The sequence below is a fragment of the Rhinolophus ferrumequinum genome, chromosome 7 (assembly GCF_004115265.2).
Source record: "Rhinolophus ferrumequinum isolate MPI-CBG mRhiFer1 chromosome 7, mRhiFer1_v1.p, whole genome shotgun sequence".
Classification (NCBI taxonomy): Eukaryota; Metazoa; Chordata; class Mammalia; order Chiroptera; family Rhinolophidae; genus Rhinolophus; species Rhinolophus ferrumequinum.
The window spans coordinates 28,773,727-28,791,602 of NC_046290.1; positions in this window are offsets into that span (position 1 = coordinate 28,773,727).

A 17,876-nucleotide genomic window follows, 5' to 3' on the forward strand; every position below is an offset into this window, starting at 1 on the left:
GGGGGTGTGCATCAGAATCCCTTGGAAACCGTTAAAAAAAATAGCTATCTATAAGAGTTCCTCCATAGACCTACAAATCAGAACTTTGGAATAGGAGACCATTAATTTGAACTTTTTAAAAGCTCCAAAAAAAGAAAAGCTCCATAGGTGACTCTCATGGATACCCCTAATGAGAACCATTGCATAAAGAAATCAGTTTTTAAGTAGCTTGTTGAAACTAAGTTTCTGGGGACAAGGGTGACAAGTCATAAAAAACATTATTATCTGGAGGAAAGATATGGAAAAATTTGACCCCACTCTGGTTTTGGTTTGCAGCCAAATTGTTTCCAGTGAAGCTGTTAGTTTATTTAGAAAAAAGGCAAGATATGTAGAGTGGCCTCTTCCCTCTAGGCTGTGCCTGGTAGAAAAGAGAGCCCAGAACAGGCCTGTGGAGGTACAGGGTCCAATCCAACTTTGCTGTTAATCAGCTTTGTGAATAAAGCTATAGGGTAGGGAGAGGATAATTGGATTCTAATCTTGCCTTTTCTACTAACTGGTTGCGTAAGCTCAGAAAACATACTTAACTTTTCAGTAAGTAAGGAATCAGGAGGGACAATCTTCCCAAGTCCTGCTCTGCTTCCTCTCAATCTGCGCTGTCTCATGAGGTAGCCTCTTGTCCACACGTGGCCCTTGAGCATTTGAAATGTGCTAGTCCAAATTCAGGTGTGCTGTGTGAAAAAACACACCTGATTTCAAAGACTTAGAACAAAAAATATAAAATATCTTAATAATTGTCATATTGATTACATGCTGAAGTGGTATTTAAATATATTGAGTTGAATAAGGTAGATTATTAAAATTAATTTTACCTGTTTCTTTTTACTTTTTTCATGTGACTACTCAGAAAACTTTAAATCGCACATGTAACTTACATTTTAGTTGCATTGGGCAGTGCTGCTTTGTAAGGTGAAGAGCTGGAGGTCAGAATTGTCTTCCAGCTGTTAAGTTGTGGTACTTTGCCAAGCTCCAATTTTACTATCAAGAACTGGAAGTGCAATAAAATAGGAAATGGGAGCTTTGGAGGGCATGGGGCTAAGCAAAGGTGGTGGCCTCCTGAAGGAGAAGACCCAGTCACGAAGAGCAGCAGTTCCACTTTCCCACTAATCAAAGGGACCTTGCCACAGTTCTCGGTAATAGAGCTCAGAGAACCTGTGGAGGTGACTGTCAAGCGTGTGAATTCATGTGCACCTGCCACAACCACAGCAGCCTCTCTGGACCAAGCAGTGTGCTCTGAAGGTAAGAGTCAAGGAAGCTGCATAAAAATTATATTCTGAAACAGCCACATTTTAAAAATTACTATGATTTACAAAATTTTTACCAAACTACTTTGATTTACAAAAATAACATGTGCGTAAGCATTCATTCATCGGTCTGCCACTGTGCCTGAAATTCCCTCCCTAAGAGTCCTTCCTGAGGAAAGCTTCTCTGCAGTAGAAAAAAGCCTCTGTTCAGATGAAATGAAGGGTGACTATTGGGGAAGAGGAATGAGTTTTAATCCAACAGGAAGGCTGGGCTCAATTTTGATGAACCTGGGATTAGATAGACCCTGTGTGCTTATTTGTGCACTCTTATTTCCTTCTCTGTTTGACAGGACAGCTCCCTTTTCACTGTGTGCCTATTTCTTCTGTTAGGAAATGTCACCATGGTCCTGCCAAGAAGAAAGCAAGGGACAGAATCCAAAGACTTGAAAAGCTTAGGGGATTGTCCTAGAGTTGTCACAGGTTATTAGCACTTTCCCTCTCCTTCCCACTCCTTCTTTGGGGACCACTGGAATGAGATGATGGGTTGGACAGTAGTTACTGGAAGACAGTTGGTATGACATGTGGAACTAAAAGCATTAAAGCCTGCACTATGAAATGACCACCATTAGAATGACAGCCTTGGGTCAGGGCGCTATGTCAGCATGGTGTTCAAAAACAAACCTGACAATCATCAGCAGGAACCAAGAAACCATTGGAAAACCTATGCCATATTGTTATACAACAAGCCATGAATGAGAGGAATGCTGGCTGACCAGTTTTGAACGAGCAAAACTGAACGATAGGATTTTTGTCTGGAGAGAACATGGTGCAAGCTATAATTATGAGGTGTGTGTGTCTGTGTGTGACAGGGTGTTCACTAGGTAGAATGGACCGGAACTAACTAGGAAGGACCCTCCAAAGAGTGGAATGAGAGCAACTTTGATTGTTTAAATATTTTTATCTGGACTTGGGCCTAAACAAAATGAGGAGGAGCCTGTAAAATATTTCCTTTTAGGGCCTAAAGGGATAGTGGGAGGGGAGAGCCATTGAATGAATGAAACAGTTTAGAAGACCACCTAAAACTGTATGGTTTTGTGTTTTCCATTGTGAAATGTCCCTGGTGAAGAATATCAGGACACAAATATATATACACACACACATATATATATATGTATGTGTATATATATATATATATATATATATATATATATATATATATATACCTACCAGGAAAAATGAAATCGTTTTCACTTTAAAGAGAAGGAAAGTGTAAACCTCAGACTGTCATAAAAATATTTGATGTCATCCATGTTCTTGATCTAATGACTGGTTCGAATTAGGGGGATGAAGATTTCAAAATGGTATAACAGCTTTCACAAAATAAAATCAAGCCAGTGAATTTTCCTTGAAGATTTGTCTTGAATATTCATACATAGATGGACTATTTTGAAAATCATGTCAACATTTAAATGTCCTAGAAGAATTTACAATTTCATGGACCACTTCCCTGAACCTTTTGGTGTTGAGAATGATCACCTTTTACTCTGTATGATATTTGAGTTCTGATTTGTAGATAATGGATTTGTTGAAGCAGAGCAGAGCCCAATGGGGGTCTCATAGTCAACACTGGGCTTCAAATACTTTATGATAGGCTCTGAGTTACAATTTTTAAATATAGTATGTTCTCTTTTGATTACAAAGTTATATTGGGTCCATTGTAAAAAATTTCGAACATGCAAAACAGTAAGAGATAAATGTTTAAATATCCAAAAATAAGCTTTCTGAACCTTTTGGTGCATATTCCTCCAGTCTTTTTTCTGTGCATATGTAGTCATTCAGTCTTTGCACAATTCTTTATTAGGAATATACTATATGAACAATGTTGTGTTAGACAAATGGTGAGCAAAGAGGCCATAGTCCTTACTGCAGGGAGGAAGGACAATTAAGCAAGCCATAACAATAAAATCTAGTAAGTGCCAGTGCAGGGAAATACAACGCTTGGGGCACTAATAGCGGGGTTTTCCCCCTAGTCTGACAGTGAACCAGATCTGAAACATGCTTTTAAACCGCTGCCTAGTTTAGTATTGCATAACCCAAAGGTATTGTGCTTTATAACTCACCTCTTATTAACTGAATTTTAGACTGTGGATTTTTTTCACTGTTATACATAATTCTGCAATGTATCACTTATATAATTCAAACCTTTATGCTCATTCTTTAGAATACATTTTGAAAAGCATAATTGAAAAGTTAAAGGATATGGTTAGTTGAAAGCCTTTTGATACATATTCAGACTGTTAATCTGAACATTTTACCAACATTTTTTCCTTCAACAGTTTCCATATTTTTCACGTGGCAGGGCTCTTCCGTCCTCTGAAGATCTATTTCCCAAATCAGGATTTAAGGACTTTCTTGTGCAGGGCCTTCGATGCCCTCAGTGCTCCTCATGTAAATAGGGAATGAAGTCCCTCTCCGGGTGGACACAGCCAGAGGACCCACAGTTTAACAAGCAGAAGATGCGTGCAGAAGAAAAAAGCCCCTCTTCTCTATTAAAAAAGCGTGGGAGAGAGGGTGCCACTTCCTCTGGGAAGATGCCGCCAGCATATCTTGACTTGACAAGCGAACATTTTCACCGCCCCCCCCCCCACACACACACACTCCTCCCTCAGCGGTTAGCCTTCTATGGTGCACAAACTAGACGGCTGTCCGCAGCAGCCCTGATCTTCCTGTTTCTTCGCTGATCTGGGTGACCTGGTCTGAACCATCTTCCCAGCCTCTTCCATCTCATCTAGAAAACTCCTACGCATTCTTTAAAGGCACAGAGCCATTGTCACTCTGTGCATCTCCTTGCCCTCCTTCTTTGCTTCCACAGCCTCTGGTAGGCCCCCCTCTTTTCTCAGAACTTTCAAGCTGGGCCTTAAGAGCAGGAAACTCTTCTAATTAGCTTTGCCTCCTCAAGTGCAGCTCAGGCTGGATACACAGAAGGTGCTTCACTCACATTTATGAAAGATGCCTGCTGAATCACTTTTATTGTACTCACTACCTCATATTTTTAAAAACTTTTATTCTAACTAAAAAAACGTTTTATGTAAAATACTTATATGAATATAAAATATAGTATTTATATTAATATACAATTATATTCATCACGATATATTATATGACAATATAAAAATCATTTATAACCAAACAGCCAATCAAATGTGAACTCCTCTTTAACATTTGCATGTGTATCCTTTTAGATTTTTTTCATTTGTTTGTAACTATATTTTATTTTTACCAAAAATACAGTCATATAATACTATTTGTTCTGTGACTTTGTTTTTCAATTAATCGATCAGAAATAGCCATCCATAGATCTGTATTGGTTTTCTCCTCCAAGGGATTAACAGTATTCAATCAAATGGTTTTGCCATCGTTTATTTACTTAATTTCCTCCACTCCTAGATATTTAGGTAGTTGGGTGTTCCTTTCTGGTGTTTATTATGGAAATACTAGGATAATCAGTCTTAAACACTTTATTCACATGTCTCAATATTTTCTTAAATAAATTCTTAAACATGGAACTTCTCAAAATATATGCCCACTCAAATAATTTTTTCCCCCCTTCTTCCGCCTCCCCCACCCCACTCTGGTTTAAGCCGTTGTTTCTCAGTCTAGTTGTGTAGGACACAGTTCCCTGACCATGCTGGTATTATAAGCCTTGCACTCCCCCGGGACTGAGGCAGTCAGTCAACGGTCAAAGGTTGGCTGATCACGGCAGCTCTCACCAGCTGCCCGCCACTCACGCTGGCCACTGGCCGCTCACGGCAGCCTGCAGCCCATGGCAGCCCATGGCAGCCCACGGCAGCCCACGGCAGCCCACGGCAGCCCACGGCAGCCTACGGCAGCCTGCAACTGCTCATAGCAGTCCAGCTCCAGGGAGAGCCATTGTTTACGATCTTAGCTATAGACTGTAGAGAGCACAGCTCACTGGCACATGTGGGAATCGAACCTCGGTGTCAGGAGAATGGTGCTCTAACCACCTGAGGCCCCCAAATCATTTTTAATATATATTACCAAGTTATCTCATACTATTATAAATATATATGTGTGTGCCTCTATCCCCCTATAGAGTGGGGCTCAGTGAGAGCAGGACCTGTATCTTATTCATCATTATACATCCAATGCCTAGTTCAGTGCTCAACAAATAAGAGATGTTTCATGTTTGTTGAATGAATAAGGAATTGAATTATTCAAATAAGCAGACATTCATTAGATGGCCAAAATCTTGCCAATGTCGTCACAGAAGTCTATAATTGGTACTCTTGGCCTCTTCTGAATATCTATATCCTAATTGGTAATAATATTTTAAATGTTCATTTCACAGAAAGAATTGTTTTCTATACCATACAGAAAACAAAAAATTACACAGAGTTTTTCTTAAAGCATGGAGAATGGTTAAGGAAAACAAGACACACACATACATACATATATATATATATATATATATATATACACGTATATACATATACGTGTATATATATATATATATATATACACACATATATATGTATGTGTGTGTGTGTGTTTTTTATATATATCACCAGGAGGGATTTATAGGCTTGAAAGAAGGTACAAGGGCAGTGGGTGAGTGTGTACGCTATTTCAGAAATCTATATTCTTTAGAAACAAGATAGAACATCTTCCAGCTGAGATGGCAGGAGAGCCAGTCTTGGTCCCTTTCAGTGCCCTGGCTTCATGAGGTACACTCTGTAATTACATGTGTGATGGGGCACTAGGTATACCAAAGTAAACAAAGAGGAAAGAACGCAAAACTTATCAGTGGAAACCTTATCAGAGTTTGAACCTATGGCCGGAGGAGGGAATTTCCCTCATCCTGAATTTCTTATTCCTGGTTAACACTTTGGTTTCCTTTCTAGACTTAAATTTGTAACTCTTTTCTGTTTCTTTTTCTTTTAACCTTCGTGCTTTCCAGGTATGTAAATAATCCAAATTCACTCCAATATCATCTCTATCACTTTTATTATGATGCTAAGGCCCAGAAGTTCAGTGACTTGCCTAACATAAATAAATTGGGAATCATGGAGCAGAACAGTATCTCAAGTTAATAAAAGCCAAAAGAATGCTGTCAGGAAAATCTGAAAAAGAAGAGCAATGAGGGATCTTTCTGGACTAAAATATATTGTTTATCTACTGTAACTAAAAGTAGACACTAGACACAGATGCATAAATCCAGAAGATATAATTACTGCTTGTGTGAATTTAATACATAGTAAAGTTAGCATTTATATCAGGGAAAACTTCGGATCATTCAATGAATGGTTTTGAAATCACTGGTTAACCACATGGATTAAAAGTTGAAACTTTAAATTCCAGCTGTATTAAATATTTCATATAAACATTTAAAATACAAAATTATCCAAAGGAAATATGGAAGATTTTTTTTTTTCATTTTGGAGCAAGGAAGGATTTTCTAAGGATAAAACAAGATTCAGAAGCCACAAAGAAAAGAAAGAAAAATTTGACCATACAATAAAGTGAAACTCTATCATGGAAAAATAAAACCCAATAAAAGACAAATCGCAAAAAGGTATATGTGTGGTTGGGGGTGGGAGGGCATTTGTAAGACAATAGACAGAAGGTTGCTATATAAAGAGATCTTGTATATCAGTCAGGAAGAGTCCAATAACTCAAAAGAAAAATGAGCTATGGATATGAACAGAACTAAAGGTTTATGAACATTTTAAAAATGATTGATATTATTCTAAATTACTTAAACACAAATAAAAGAAAAACAGAGTGAGATATATTCTCACCTACCAGACGGTCAAAGATCAAAGTGTCTCATGTTACCTGGTGTTAGCAAGTATTTACTCATATGTGGTTAGTAGGAATGTAAATTGGTGCTAATTCTTAGCTGGTTAATGTGGCAATACCTAGTAATTTAAAATGAAGATATCCTGTGACTTAAAAGTTTCACTACTGGAATTTATAGTACAGATTCAGACACATGTATGCAAAGATGCCACGTATAAGAATCACATTGTAGCATTGTTTTTAAGAGCAAATTATTAAAAACAACCTGTAGCTCTATGTATAGGATATCAGAAAAATAATCTATGGCACCCCCACACAGTGGACTATAATTCAACAGTAAAAAAATGATAATAATAATGTGTTGTGAGAAAAGATCTCTGGTCCCTAAGTGAAAAGACAAAACAAGGTGCAAAGCAGTGGAAAAATATATAGTACTGCTTATAGTTCTTTCCTCTCTGTTTACTCTGGCACACCTGGTGCCCAACCCCGTCACACATGTCATTACAGAGCGTAAATCATGAAACCGCGGTACTGAAAGGGACTTAGCCAGGCTCCTCTAAAAACCATCTGAGCTGGAGGATATTGTGTCTTGTTTCTAAACAATACAGATGTGTGAAATATCACACACATACTCACTGCCCTTGCCCCTTGTTCAAAGATATGTATCCATATATCCATATATATAATGTATGTATACAGATAAGCACACACACACATGCATATAAATGCTTATATATGCATAGATTTCTGGAATGATGAAGCATTCCATTATTGTGGTTGCCGCTGAGGAGGGTGAAGGCCTAGAATGGTAGAAAAATCTCCTTTTCAATGTATATACATTTTTATAGTTTGAATTTTTACTAGTTATCTCATTTTCTATCGTTGGATTATAAATGAACACAAACTTAATGACTTAAAACACCTACTGGGGGTGGCCAGTTAGCTCAGTTGGTTAGAGCGCGGTGCTCTTAACAATAAGGTTACTGGTTCGATCTCCACGTGGGCCACTGTGAGCTGCACCCTCCACAACTACCATGTTTCCCCGAAAATAAGACCTAACCAGAAAATAAGCCCTAGCATGATTTTTCAGGATGACATCCCCTGAACATAAGCCCTAATGTGTCTTTTGGAGCAAGAATTAATATAAGACCTGGTCTTATTTTGGGGGAAACATGGCAGATTGAAACAACTACTTGACTTGGAGTTCATGGGTCCTGGAAAAAACACACTTAAATAAAAGTTTTTTTAAAAAAGTTGGTTAAAAAAAAAAGCACCTACTTATTAGCTCAGTGTTTCTACGGGTCAGGAGTTCAGTGTGACTTACTTGGGTCCTCTGCCCAGGATCTCACCAGGCTGTAAAGGGTCAGCAGGGGCTGCTGTTTCATCTGAGGCTTCAAGTCCTTTGCGAGCTCCTGTGGTAGGTGGCATTCATTTCTTCACAGTTGTTGACCTCATGGAGGCTTGCTTTCTCGAGACCAGCAGAAGAGAGAATCTCTGATCTCTTGATGCTCTTTTAAAGGGCTCACCTGATCAGGACAGGTCCATCTGGAAAATCTCCCTTTTGATTCACTTAATGTCAACTTTAGGGACTTTAATTTCATCTGAAAAATTCCTTCACCTTTGGATAGTCTATTGGTATTAGCAAATCATGGGTTCCACCTGCACTCAAGGCCAGGGGTCTACACAATGGTGCAGATACCAAGAAGCAGGAGTCACCTGGGCCTCCTTAGAATTCTGCTTACCACACCAATATTACCAACTACAAAACCACATCACCACCACAGTAACATTCAATACTTAGAGAGAGCTTATTTTGTAGTAAGCACTGTTCCAAACATTTTGCATATATTAAGTCACTTATTGGTCAGAACAATTTTATGAAGTAGGAATTCTTATTACCTCCATTTTACAGTAAGGAAATAGAGGCATGAGTTTAAGGAATTTGTTCAATGTTGTGGAACCTGTAAATGTTGGAGACAGCATTAGAATCCAGGCAGTCTATGTTCAGAGTTCTGTGTTCCTTATTATACTACACATACATTTTTCAGATATGGTGGTAAAAGCATTTTTTTAAAGTGTTCCAGTGACTGAAGCTGTATAACAAATATGCCAACACTTGTGGCTTAAACAATCACAGCATTTATTTCGTTCATGTATCTGCACGTTAGGCAGGGGATGACTCATGTCTGCTGCATTCAACATCACCTGGAATGGTTTGAAGGCTGGGAGAGGAATCAGGTGGAGAGGCTCCCTCCCATGTCTGGCAGTTGACGCTGGCTGTCAGCGGGGGCCTCAGTCACTCTTTACATGAGCCTCCCCGGTGACTAATTTGTCTTCCTCACAACATGGGGCTGGCGAGTATCTCATGGGTGACAGAGTGAGAAATAGATAGAAGCTATATTGCCTTTTATGACCTGTCTTGGAAATTTATGCAGATTCAGTTCTACTGCATTTGATCATTAAGGATTGTCACAAAGTCCTACCCAGGTTGAAAGGGAGGGGAAACAGACTTCACTTCTCAACGGAGAGTGCAAGTTTCTGGAAGAGCATGAGAACCTGAAATATTGCTGTCAATCTGCCTCAAAAAGCTTAACCAATTTACTCCTCTGTTGCAGCATTAGCCTGTATCCAAACCATCCCAATCATTTACTTATTATTTTCTTTAAAAGCCTCAAGAAAAAGGCCCCGCGGTCTTAAATAAAACATCAAAGTAATGTCCATCTGTCTTTCCTCTTACATTTCCTGTAGGATGAAGAACAAATGAATTATTAGCTCTCATTGGTGTCTGCTGCTGGCTTTAAACCTGGGCAATTATGTTTTCTTTCTTTTGGCTGACACTTGTGGGAAGAAACCTGAGTTAGGACTATCTAGTACATTACATGTCAGCTCCTATCTTCTAAGAAAACAAGGAAGGGTGAAATAGATATAATCATTCCTTCATTCATTAAAAATGTATTGAGTCTCACACCTTGCATTGAGCACAGCTCTATTGAAAGAGTAAGAGGTAGAGACCTTGTGTCTGCCCTCAGGGAACACATGCTGGTGGAGAGAGAAAGAGACCAACAATTTCAATGTGAGAATAATTCCTGTAGTAGGGTCCACTGTTTTCTGTTCTTTGGTTACTCTCTGAAGTGGAGAAAAGGAAGACAACCGCCTTTATAGGTCCTCATCTGGGTCTTTGTCTTGTCTGGGATTGATGCTGCCTGTCACACGGGGTCTCAGCTCCCGCTCCCCGCACAAGAACGCAGGACATGGTGAGGCCAAAAGGAAAACCCACGGAGCCATGGATAAGGGGTTCATACCACGATATTCTCGCTGGCGGCTGGGTTGGAGACACAAGAAGCAGGAGCCATATGATCTGCAATCCGCTGTCCACTTCTCTGCCAATCAACCCACCACCACCAACACCAACCAACCAACCAAACAACCCCCCTACCATAGCTACAGCTGTTACATTAGTGGCTAATGGCTAACTGGTTACAGCTGATGGCCATCTAATAACCGAGCCAGCACCTTTCCACGTGAGGCCAAGAGCTTGGAAACTGCTCTCTGGGACTCTGTCCCCACACGACCTAACACCCAAGTCCTCATAAAGAAGGCTGCCATTGCATTAAAATTAATAATGCAGTTCCCAGACTGTGTGCCGAGCCACCTGAGGGTGCTGAAACAAACTCTTAGGATGCGGTGGGATATTCTAAATTATTGAGGGAAACACAGGACATCTGTTGGATACCATACAACTACCACGATTGAGTCATTTGGATCTAACTAAATAACAGGAACTATTTGGTATTTCTTCTGGCCTAGTGCTACAATGAAAAAATTACTGAGACATTAAGAACACCAACTATAAGCTAAGAAAATTTGGGAACTTCTAGAGTAATTCATGTATCAATTTTCCTGATACTTCCTTATGTTTTTCTCCGAAGTGAACATATACCCAGCCATTGTTTCTCTGGGGCAAGGCCTTATCACCTGGGCCTCCTGGAAGGTCTTCTCCCGGGGCTTTAGAGGACACCCTCAGGTGGGCATTATTGCCAATCTCTCTGCCCGTCTGCCTCCCTTCCCAAAGCCTTCTCCCCTTAGCACTCCCCAGTTTTCAGGGTTCCTTCACCCAGTCTCTGGCACCTCCCTAGGAAATAATCAAGTCTCAATCCTCACCACTGCCTTCTGGCAACTTGCAAATTTTACCTCCCTGTTTTGTCCTCCTCTGCCCAGTTATTGCTCTCAACAAGAGGTTAGGGTAGGGAAGAAATTGTGAAGGCCTATGGTTGCTTCGGCATCCCAAGATTAGTGTCCATTTGAACCCCTGGTGAGATGAGAAAGTCCTATTCCTTTTGTTAACATATCTTTGCACTGGTTTCTTGTTAACTAATATTCTGGGGCTACTATACTAAGATAACATTTGCCTCGACCTAGAATTCTGCATTAATTAATGATAAATGGTAAATGCCCAAGTGTGTTCTAATTTCAAGGCTTGTCCCCTGGCCTTTGTGTTGGGGTGGGGGCTGAAGTGGCCGAATAAGGAGAGGACAGCAAAGCAGTTAGCCCTTGTCACCACATCACACTGTAATAACCACAAAACAGAAGGACGCAAAAGACTGCCCTGAAGAGGAGCCCTAGCTCTACACTGGGGGCTGGGTTGACAGGTTTAAAATGATTTATAGACAAGACACACTTGAGGTGAGTCTTGAAGGGAGAGTAAGAGACACCCAGACACATATGTGGGGAAGAAAAAGCCTTCCAGCCAGTGGGAACAGTGTGTGCACAACGTGCTCAGTTCCAGCCACAGCAGGTAGCCCAACGCTCCATGCAAAGAGGCCAGACTTGATCCCAAAAGGCAATGATCAAGGGGAGAAGGACTTGGTTTGCTTTGGGTAGGGGTGATGGTGAAGAATGAAGGGGCCCGGTCTCATCACAAGCCTCCACCTTCACCATACGCATGAGAGAACCGCAGGTAACTCTCCTAGTTGCTGGTAAGGCCATTTCTTTCCTTCAAAACATGGGGGCCACTTACTTGGCACGCCCGGAATTTTAGGGCAAGCTCTCTCCCTCTCTCCTCTTGATTGTGGGGGTCGATGGAATACTTTCTCACCCCCTGGCTACCCCATCTCTTTTATGTTCCCTAGAGGGACATCCTTTTAACATTCTCCACCCAGCTCCTTCCCCTTGCCTCCGTTATACACTACAGGGGCCACCAAAGGGCCTCTGGCCTTGTTGCCATTAGTAACAACAAGGCCGACAGGGAGGCCGTGGGCCGCGCTCCTCGGCTCTCCAGAGCCTGTTACCAATCAGGGAGCCATCTGGGAGGGCCCCTGGCTTACCTCGGCCGGAAAACTGCCCCTACCCACGTCCCTCCTCCCTATTGCCCGTTCCTGCCTCCGCACTGTCGCCCCCCGCCTTCCAACTTTCCTCAGCCCCTTTTGCAACCCTTACTTAAGTAAGTCTTCCCTCTTTCACCCTCCGGACTCGGTCAGATTTGCCATTGGATACAAGACCTAGCGCTAGGCCTGACCGTGTCCCGGGGCCAGGCACCTGGGTGGGCCCTCAGCAGGGACGCCTGCCCGGGTGTGCACCCTTCCCCTCCCCCGGACCTGAGGACACCCACAGCAGGACGCCCTGCCGGTTTCCCTTGTTCTCTGGGTGATTAAGAGGGTCCAGACTTTAACTCCTTTTGCCCCCTATCCTTTACCCCACCCTTCTCTGTTATCTCCCCTCCCCTGGACACGGGGACTGGGAAGACAATATTTTTAATTAACGCCTCTCGCTTTTTAACTGCCAAGCTCTGAACTCCTCCCTCCAGGACAAGAGGCCCCCCTCCTTTACCTTGAGGGTTCGTTTGAGAACGTAAGCTACCCCTTTGCTTTCGACTAACTCCCTTACAACGGAGGCTCCAAAACCTCTCTTCCAACCTCGGTGTCTCCCCTGAATCCTATATCCTCCTGACACCGGAGACCCCCCTTTGGTTGCTCCCACTCAGAGGCCCCCTGATCACCTTGTTGCTCCTCTTACTTTTTGGCCCCTTCTTGCTCTTCTGTTTATTAACTTTATCTCACCGTGCTCTTACAAGACCACCAGTCCAGCCCCCTCACCCAAAACTCTAATTAGGGACTCTGATCACACCTCTGCTCAGCAGGAAGCAGTTACAGAAGACTGATCACCGCCCCTTTTCCTAAGAATAGTTACCAAACCCAGAGGGGGCCTTTGTTAAGCCATATTTAGGCTTGTAATCTTATCTTAAAAGCCATCTTGTCTTGATTCTGTCTTGCTTTGTCTCCTAGGGGCCTGTGATCAGGCCTGGAAGAGCCTCCTCTATCCCTCCTATAACACTCCATACCCCTCTTTGCTCTGGGAGGTTATGGTCTTTTCTAGCCTGACCTCCTACAGCTCAAACATGCCAAATAAATCCTAATAGACCAATTTTGGTCTCCCACGACTCATTCCTCTGGCCGTGCCTAATAGTGTGATGTTGCTTAGACATTATATCTAGTGCTTTATTCTTAGGCTGTAAGTAGCCCAAATTCAGAAGTAACTGGTTCTGAATAGATAGGCTACTTATTGCTGCTATGCCTCTAACCTACAAAGTTCTTGACGGGAAGGCCACATGGCTAGGTGACATCAATTAAAATGCAGCAGCTCTGGGGCTGGCCCGGTGGCTCAGGCAGTTGGAGCTCCGTGCTCCAACCACAGGGTTGCCGGTTCGACTCCTCGACTCCCCCTGCAACTAAGATTGAACACGGCACCTTGAGCTGAGCTGCCACTGAGCTCCCGATGGCTCAGTTGGTTGGAGTGCGTCCTCTCAACCACAAGGTTGCCGGTTCAACTCCTGCAAGGGATGGTGGGCTGCACCCCCTGCAACTAGCAACGGCAACTGGACCTGGAGCTGAGCTGCGCCCTCCACAACTAAAAATGAAAGGACAACAACTTGACTTGGAAAAAGTCCTGGAAGTACACACTGTTCCCCAATAAAGTCCTGTTTCCCTTCCCCAATAAAATCTTTTAAAAAATAAAATGCAGCAGCTCTAAGATTCAGCTCCCAGTTGTAGCCTCCAGGAAGAAAGACAAACCTGATCATTCCAGCCTCAGGCTTAAACCTTTCAGTGCTTCCACAGGATAAATTCCCAACTCCTTCACAGGCCCCTGTCACATCAGCTTGCTGCCTTCAACCCTCACACTCTCCCACCTCACTCTGCTCCAGCAATGCTGAATTACCTACATACCACCTAGGAGCCATCATTTGTTACTGCCGTTCTCTCTGCCTTCAGGGATCTTCCCACCCGCCTCCCATCACCTCACTCTCACCTTCACTGGAGCCCTCCTGCTTTTCTCTTAGTTTTCAGGGACCTCCCCTTTCTTCCCTAGAGAGACTTCAGAGTCCCTGTGTTTGCTCTTACTGCGGCACTTACCACGAAATATTCTGTCTCCTGTATGTCTCCACAACTAGCCTAGGAGTTCTTTTAAGGGACTATGTCTTCTTTTACCATTATTAGACCATTAGTTTTTAATACAAGGCATGCTACATAGTAAGAACATGTTAAACATGTGTTCAGTGGCTGATCGAACCAATGTTATGTGAAGGCAGGTATTGTATTCAATGAATGTTTAACTGGCCAAGGATTTTATGAATTTCAATCTTTACTTTTTTAAATGGAGAATAGAGAAAGGGTTTGTATAAAAATTCAGTAGTTCCACATGGAGAAAATAGAGAAGAAATACAACCATACGTATTAATAGCATGGGGAAAAAGAAGGACATTATTATCCCAAGATCAAACTTAACTCTGGCGCGGCAAGTTGGAGGTCATTTCCCCAGAATTTGAGGAGCCCACCATCACTAGGACAAGGAGCTAAGAATTATAGAAAGTTAGAGGGAGAGGGAAGCCTTGGAAAGCATCTGGCCTATTCCTCATTAACTCCAAAAGGATGAGTGACTTGTCCAAAGACACCAGGGTTAGATTCTGGTCCAGGGCACAGGATTCAAAAGAGTGGTCTCTGGTATGTCGAGGGGGGGGGGGTCGCTTGTCAGCTCATATTAAACGATCAAAGTCACCACCAACAGAACAAAAATTAAAAATATTTAAGGGTAAGCAGAATAATGCCCCCCACCCCGTGATCTCCACATTTAATCCCTGGAACCTGTGAATGTATTACCTTATGTGGCAAAAGAGGCTTTGCAAATGTGATTAAGTACCTTGAGATGAAGAGCTTATCCTGGATTGTCCAAGTGGGCCCAAAATATCACATGTTCCCCAGCTGTGGTCAGAGATGTAGATGTGACCATGAAATGGGGATCAGAGAGACGCAATGTGGAAAGGAAACTGCCCTGACCATTGCTGGCTTTGCAGATGGGATAAGAGTGCCACGAGCCAAGGAATGCAGGTGGCATCTAGATGCTGAAAGAGGCAAGGGGACAGATTCTCCCCTTGAGCCTCCAGATAGAACTCATCCCTGCTGATCCTAATTGTAACCCGGTGAGACCTGTGTTGGATTTCTGACATACAGAACTGTAACATAATACATTTGTCTTGTTTTAAACCATTGAGTTTATGGTAATTTGGTATAGCAGCAGAAGAGTAATATAGGATACACACACACACACACACACACACACACACACACACACACACACACCCCATAAGCCCTATGCAGGCCAAACAGCTTCCCATCTGTCTTCCATACTTTCTTCTCACTCTTTTATAGTATTTTTATCCTTTCAAAGATCCCCTGACATTTATTTTAATTCCATCTCACTTGGATTGATATGTCAAGATGGGAGCACGAGGCTTACAGAATGTTTTGCTCTGGGTTTCACACACTAGGAATGGCAAAGCCCTTTCCAGAAGGATTGGCCTAGGGCCCATGCCTCTCTTTGTGAGCCTGGATTGACCAAAAGAACCACTGTGCCACTCCATTTAGAATCTAGAGAAGCATCAGAGTCTCTGCTGGCCAGGGAACTAGGCCTAACACTGAGAGACTATTGTTACAGACTCTGGGCAAACAGCCGTGAAGGTCCAGGAAGAGGGAAGTGTGGTATTTATACACAGCTTTCCAAGAATAGCACTCCTCACCGCTTACAATGTGGTCCTTATAGCGGGGTCTCTTATGAATACTTTTAAAAGTTCCAGCCACTCCCTGTGATTGTGTGAAATAGCTGAAGGTAGCGAGGTATGACCGCTGTCATTTGGATATGTTACACTGCCTGCGGTCTGTTATGTAACCTCTATCCCACATTTTATTCTTTATTTAGCATCACACAGATATTTCAGGAAAATTTTCTCCCTGCTTTCTACTTTATGTGCATGGTGTCAATATCACTGACCTGGGAACCTGGGCAGTACTCAAGTCAAATCAATATTAATGAGTAAGCGTGTGTGAATTCAGGTGGGTGCTTTCATCTTCCTCAGAAGTCTGAGGAAAATTAGAATGTGTGTTAGAGCGCCACTCTGACATTTCCCTCCTGTTCAGGCAGTTACGGGGCTGATGGGATTGGACAGCTGCCCAGACCTTGAAGCAACATTATTTAGTACTCCCGGGTATATAAGCCCAATAACTCCTTGCAAGGTCAGTCAAAAGGGTAAAATGCTTCAGAAACCCTTTAATTATTATCATTATTCCTGGGAAGTAAAGAAATGCCATGGGGACACATGTGGCAATGCCTTGGATTTATGCGAAGTGCAAAGTAACTGTGGGAAATAGTGCTAGAATCTGATGAAGTAATAGATTAAGTAATAGTCAAAGCTACATGGTTCTAATTGAGGTGGTGAATCCAATGTGAAAACAGTGGAGCATGTCAACAGCTTGCTGACCCACCGGGACAATTATTACCAGTCTATTGTGTGAGCCTCGGAGGAACAGCGAGTGTTGGATGCTGGTGTTCGACCAGACCTGCCCCACAGCCTGAGAACTGCACTTATGATAGAAAAATGGAAATACCTTTATTTAATATAAAAGTCTACATGCCTATTGTAAAAAAAATATGTAATAAGTAAGTACCGAGTAAAAGCAAAAGTTCTTTATTACCCCCTTACTTCCAAGATGGCCATTGTTAGTTAACTGCTTGGTAACTAAATTTCAAATTGTTTTCTACATGTATACCATGTTTCCCCGAAAATAAGACCTAGCCGGACCATCAGCTCTAATGCGTCTTTTGGAGCAAAAATTAATATAAGACCCAGTATTATATTATATTATATTATATTATATTATATTATATTATATTATATTATATTAAAGATCCAGTCTCATATTATAATAAAATAATACCAGGTCTTATATTAATTTTTGCTCCAAAAGACGCATTAGAGCTGATGGTCCAACTAGGTTTTATATTCAGGGAAACATGGTACGTGCTTGTTTTACAAAAATGGAATCATACTGTTCTATCACTGGTCTTTATTTTTTAAATGTTTCATATGGATATTTTTGCATATCATTACATGGGTCTACTTCATCTATTAGTATTCCATTGTTTGTACAATAATTAGGATATGAATTCTCTACAGCCTTTTAGGTGGTTTCTAGGTGTTTTCTTTTTTCCATTTAAGCAACTAACAGAAATATTTTTCCTTTGTGTACTACCTTGCTTAGTTCTTTAAAATAAATTCCTAGAATTGGAATTTGATATTTCTGGGTAAAATGACTCATACTTTAAAAACATATTACCAAATTCCCTCTGATAAAAAAGTGAATTTATTGTTTCATACCAACAACACCCATTCGCTTACACTTCCTGCCAACCCTGAGTGTTATCAATCTTTCTAAAATTTGCCAAACAGAA